Source organism: Rhinolophus hipposideros, assembly GCF_964194185.1.
Source record: "Rhinolophus hipposideros genome assembly, chromosome: 19".
Taxonomy (NCBI): Eukaryota; Metazoa; Chordata; class Mammalia; order Chiroptera; family Rhinolophidae; genus Rhinolophus; species Rhinolophus hipposideros.
The window spans coordinates 19741582-19747581 of NC_138065.1; positions in this window are offsets into that span (position 1 = coordinate 19741582).

Consider the following 6000-nt stretch of genomic DNA (forward strand, 5'->3'; position numbering starts at 1 on the left):
AGAAAATGTGGATAGAAGTAGATCTCTTCCCATTGTACATTGTTTATATATACTGGTATATTCTGCCTTAGAAAGGAGATGAGAGTTAAAATATATAATTAAATGTCAGATTCTGTATGAAATGGCTAGTATAAAGTATTTGAACAAGATCCTGTACTAAATAAGATAGGGTTGAAAGAGAGCTCAGTATATCCTGTTATCTCATCCATCCCTCAGGCAACATCACTTCCAAATCACCTTGGAGTAATGAGAATTTTTTTCTGCATTAAATAACTCATTCTAATGCTTAATAACTGCTGCAGTCAATTGTTTTTCTTTTCAATTTGAACTTATCAAATACAGAGAGAGCTCAAAGTATTTGCCCCAGAATGCAGTTCCTTAAAATCCTAGTATATGGTATGATTATGCTTATGCTTATCTGATATGCTAGTGTCTCTTGATGGATTTGCAATGCAATGTTCTTGGATGCAAAACTTTAGTACATTTAGACATCTTTGTTAGAATTCTGTATTCTTCATCAGATACAGCACACAGATAGAGCCCCTAGATTAATATGTAGGCAGGAAAATTGGGGGGAAATGAAAGCCTGTCATCCATGTCATTATTTCTGCATTAAGCCTTTAGGGAGTAGGAGAAGTGTCACTCAGAGCATCTCTGCAGTTGCCCGAGCTGCATCAGTGTCACCAGCTACCTGACACGATCATTTAGAGCTTGCTGAAACTCTCACGTTTTCTCCCTGGCCTACGCATTGCCTCCCACTCCTAAGTGGAAATAGGACCAGTGTTTGTTCAAACTCAATGGAAAATAATAGTAAGCCACAATCTTAATTTGGTCTCTCTTTTCACAGTAACAACTAATATCTTAATTGAGTGCTTGACGAAGTGCTAGGAACCATGCTGAGTGTCATGGCATTCAAACTTCCTAGCAACGGTCCTGTGTGACGCTATCTATTATTATGTGCATTTCACAGATGAGGTATCTGATGCTCCAAGAAGTTAAGTAATCTGCCCAACTAGTAAGTAAGAGACTTGGAGTTCAAAATGAAGTCAGCCGGCCGACAGAAACGTCTGACTTCTGTGCCCTCAGCCTCACTGATAGGAATGCCATCAGGAGGCCAGAGCGTGAGGAGGCTTGGCTGCTCCTCCTGAATCTTCAACCACAGCCAGAAGCTATGTGGCTTCTTTTCTGCCGTAGAGGGCACAGCTCCTGCTCTTCATGAACTCAGAGGTCTGCCTGGCAAGCCTTCCTATACAGGCCCCCAAGCCCTCCTCACTCCCAGCTCGTGTCTGCAGTGCTTTTTCTGGGGCATAAACTTCACATCTCCCAATAGCGATGGAGCGAATACAAATAGCCCTTCCAAAAGTAAAGGTGGCTAATTCACACTACCCTAGACGTGACCTTTGTTGACATCCATCTAGATTAGATTTAGCTATTGAAGATTGGGGAGAAGAGAAGAGAAGAAAGAGCAGCTAGCTATAAGGGGATATGAAGGGACAGAAAATATTGAGAAGTAAGTATATAGACTCTGAAATCAAACTTCAGCTACCAAGTTGCTGATTGCCAATCAGCCCACTTTAAAAATAATTAATTAGGGTGTGCACTGGCCCCCAACCTCCCCTTTCGACTCTGGATCCTCACATATCTGGTGCATGAGACCTCCCACAGCACCAAAACCAAAGTTCTCACCTTGCCTCCTTTCCTTCTTGCTGCTATTTATATGCATTTGCATTGAAAAGCTAGTTATTTGGAGAAATGAGTCTGTTTCTTGGCAAAAATCTATAGCTGGAATAAATGAGTGTTTCTCCAGGGTTTTGTCTCCCACCACCCTGTGTGGTGCACCAAGGAAGCAGCGCTCTCCACGTGACCTGGGGAATGGTGAGCACAGGCGGGCTGCTCTGCCCCACTGGCCTCATTCAGAACCTCTCGAAGGAATCCTACTCTGCCATAAACTATTCCCTGAGAGTCTTCCAGAATGGACTTGGAGGACAAAGGTAAAGAGACTTGCCTGGGAGTGCAAGAGAAATCCTATTATCAAAGACACAGAAATCAAGTTAACTTCAACAAAATATTTATAAAGGTTTATTTATTATCTATCTTCTTCGTGAGACTAGAGCAGGATTAAGTGGCAATCCAGGCAGACAGCTGCCCCAAACATCAATCTAAAACAGGAGCCAAACCCCACCTAACTGCTAAAAGCTCACCAAGATGTGAGAAGGTGGAAGAAATGCATATTGAGACCTGACCACTTTTCCAGTACTGATTGTGAACGGAAGGAAAACTAAGTGTCTCCCGTGGAGGAGTGAAGATCAAAGGGAGAAGTTAAATTGCCTTCTAAGGAGGTAGCCACCAGCCTTGGTGTGGCCTTGGCTAGAGGGAGAGCCCATGTGCATAGAGGCTGTATCTGTTGTGTTCAGGACTGTCCACTCGGCATCCAGCTCAGTGACCAGCCAGAGGACACACCCGAGCGGTATTCCATCGCAATGCTCCGGAGACTGGTATTTACAGAGTGTGCAGCCACTGCATACAGCCCCACAGGTGGTGCATTATGCTTAAGGGCTGTAAACAGTAGCCCCTGAGGTTGATTGGTTGAATGAGTAAGTAACGTGTAGATGAAGGGGGGATTCCCTTTTTCACAGCAGTCTTTTCTCCCCATGTCCACTTCTTTGCCTTAGTTGAGTCTTGTACCTTGCTAATGTGACTGGAGGAGGGCTGGAGAACTAATTCATTCTCTTTACTCAGTAGGCGTCAGCTCTCTGCAGCAAGACCAGATTATGTCACTTCCTTTCTGAAAATCCGGTGATGGGTTCTCATTGCCAGTATAAAGGACAAAATTCTTAGCATGGAAAATATCACCCTCTGTGAGTGGTCCCAAATAGTGCACTATCATCTCTCACTCCTCCCTCCTTTTTTCTTTATTTTATTAGTTTCAGGTGCACAAAACAATGTACTAGTTAGACATTTATCATTTATATCTCTCACACAGTGACAACCCACCTCCCCCCAGCAATTATCCCTCTGACATCGCACACAGCCATCACATTTCCACTGTCTCTATTCCTAATGCTATACTCCACTTCTTGTAACTATATATATATATATATATATATATATATATATATATATATATATAAAATTATAGTTGACATTCATTATTGTTCAGCTTCAGCTTCAGGTGTACAGTGCAGTGATCAGGCATATACATCTTCCCTGAGGTGGTCTCCCTAACAAGACAGTGTCCATCAGATACCCTACAAAATCTTTACAGCGTTATTGATTACATTCCCCAAATTGATTTTCATAACCTGGTGGCAATCTTGTGGTTACTGACTGTGCTTTCTAATCCCCTCACCTTCCCCTTTATCCCCACCCCCTCTCCCATCTAGCAACCCTCAGTTTTTCCTCTATGCCTCTAAGACTGTTTCTGATTAGTTCATTCATTTATTCTTTTCTTTGGATTCCACATATGAGATCATATGGTATTTGTCTTTCTCTGTCTGACTTATTTCACTTAACATAATGCTCTCTAGGTCCATACTGATTTCCATGGTGGCTGCACCAATCTGCAATTCCATCAACAGTGTATAGAGTTCCCTTTTCACCAGCACTTGTTGTTTGTTGATTTATTGATGATAGCCATTTTGACTGGGGTGAGGTGGCATCTCATTGTGGTTTTTATTTGCATTTCTCTAATGGTTAGTGAGGTTGAGCATTTTTTCTTTTTGTTGTTCAGTTTGGGTGATCTCTGCTAACTTGTCTTCTAAGTTGCTGATTCGATCCTCTGCTTCATCTAACCTGCTGGTAATTTCTTCAAATGTGTTTGTCATGCGGGGTGTCCGGCGGGGCGGCCTGCAGGGTCTCTGCTCCCGCTCCCCACATAAGAACACAGGACATGGTGAGGCCAAAAAGGAACACCCACGGAGCCATAGGTAGGGAAGTCATACCACTATGGTCTCACTGGAGGCTGGGTTTACATGACGTGCGACCTGCTGTCCGCTTTGCTGCCAACCGACCAACTCACCTCGACTCTCCTTACTCTCCTTCAGTCTCCTCCTTCACTCTCCTTGGCTCCCCTCCGTAGCCGCGGCAGTTATATCAGTGGCCAATGGCTCAATGGCCACAGCTGATGGCCAACCAGCCACAGCCGACAGCCATCCACTATCCGAGCCACCACCTCTCCACATGAGGCCAAGAGCCTGGAAACCGCCCTCTGGGGCTCTGTCCCCACAGTGTTCTTTATTTCAGTTATTGTATTCTTTAGTTCTAACTGGTTGTTCATTACAATTTATTTATCCTTCTTTATGTTGTCTCTAAGCTCCTTAAACATTCTTATCACCAGTGTTCTAAACTCTGTCTCTGATAGGTTGGTTACCTCTATTTCATTTGGTTCCAGTTGTGGAGGTTTCTTCTGCTCTTTTATTTGGGACATGTTTCTTTGTTTCCCCATTCTGGCTGACTCTCTGTGTTTGCCTTGATGAATTAGGTAGATCCCCTAGGGTTCTTAGTTTTTGCTGGGTTATCTTATGTAGTATGTGTCCTTTATATTTTGACTTGCACCACTTCCTTCTTCTCCTCTGTGTGTGCTCCAAAGGTGACTCTTGTGTTGTGTATATTGTCCTGTTAAAGTTGACCTTTAATTGCTTTTGGCTTGTGAGTATGTAGGATTGACTCCTAGGCTGACTTGTTGTGAGACTTGGCTCTGCCCACAGTGGATGTTCTGCTGCCTGAGTGTTGACCGTTTAAATGAGGCTTGGCCCCTATGTGCTCTTGTGTCTGTAGAGAATTCCCTCTGGGTGTGTCACTTGTAGGTCAAACCCGTAATACTCTGGTTTGGTCTGGAGTTGGCCTCTGGATATGTTGAATCTTGTGCCTCTTGAGCTGGGCCCTGGTGTAGGGCAATTTCAGAACAAAGCAAATCACCAGGCACAACAACAACAACAACAACAAAGAAAAAACCAAGTACATTCACATGTAAAAACAACCGATAACCCACACTCAACACAGGCAAAAATATCAAAGATACAATAACAAAACAAAACGAAAAAAGCAGCGCCAGTCTTGGCTTAAGCCCACCAAGTAATCTCCAGGTTGTCCTCTGCTGTACCAGAGTCCTCTGAGTATTGTGCAGGCAGAGCCAGTCACCTGGTACCCAGTGTGACCTTGGAACTGCAGTTTTAGATGAGTCGGGCTATGGGGTCTGGATGGTAGTTTTTACAAAGTCAGTGCAGTTTCTGCTCTTGCCTGCACATATGCGCACTGAGAGTAATACAACCAGCACTGTACCCAGTTCTCCTGAGTCTTAGGGCACTTCTTCCGTGTGTGTGTGTGGGTGTGTGTGTGTGTGTAGGGTGGGAGATTACTGGGCTGCTGAAGGTCCCGAGCTGCGTCTGCCATCTGCCGCTTACTGCTGACCTCAGGGAGTGTCTCTGCAGTTGCAGTTGCCCCGCCCTAGGCAGGCCAGAAAGAGTGGGGGCTGGGGATGGAGGAGTCTCTTCTCTCCCAGCCCAGCAAAATCACACTCTTTCCAGCCTCTTTCCTGGATCAGAGCTGCACGCCGTCTTCCCAGAACCTGAGCACTACAACACTACGCCTCAATTCAGGGGCCAGTTTAAGTCTCTGGAAGGGCAGAGGTATGTTTGGGAGAGTGGAAGGAGTGGCCCAGGTATGGAGTTAAGTTCTTTGTCAGACATAGGGCCCAGCTGGAGGTCTCAACTGAGGTTTCTGCCTCAAATGCTGGATGTGCTGCTCTCTCGCTGGAGAGATCAGCTGTGGAATGCAGGAAAAGAGCCCACCTCCTGGCTTTTGTGGTCTCTGTTCTGTCCTGAGACCCCTTGCGCCTCTGAGCTTCGGATGCGGGCCACATCTCCACTCTGCTCCTTTCCCTCTTCCCCTGCTCACCCAATTTGCCCACCTTCAAGTAAGCCTCCTATGAATCTCTTAGTTGTTCTGTGTGATGAGCAGAGAGTCCTTTGATGGGTTATAGATGTTCAATTTGTGGTAGGT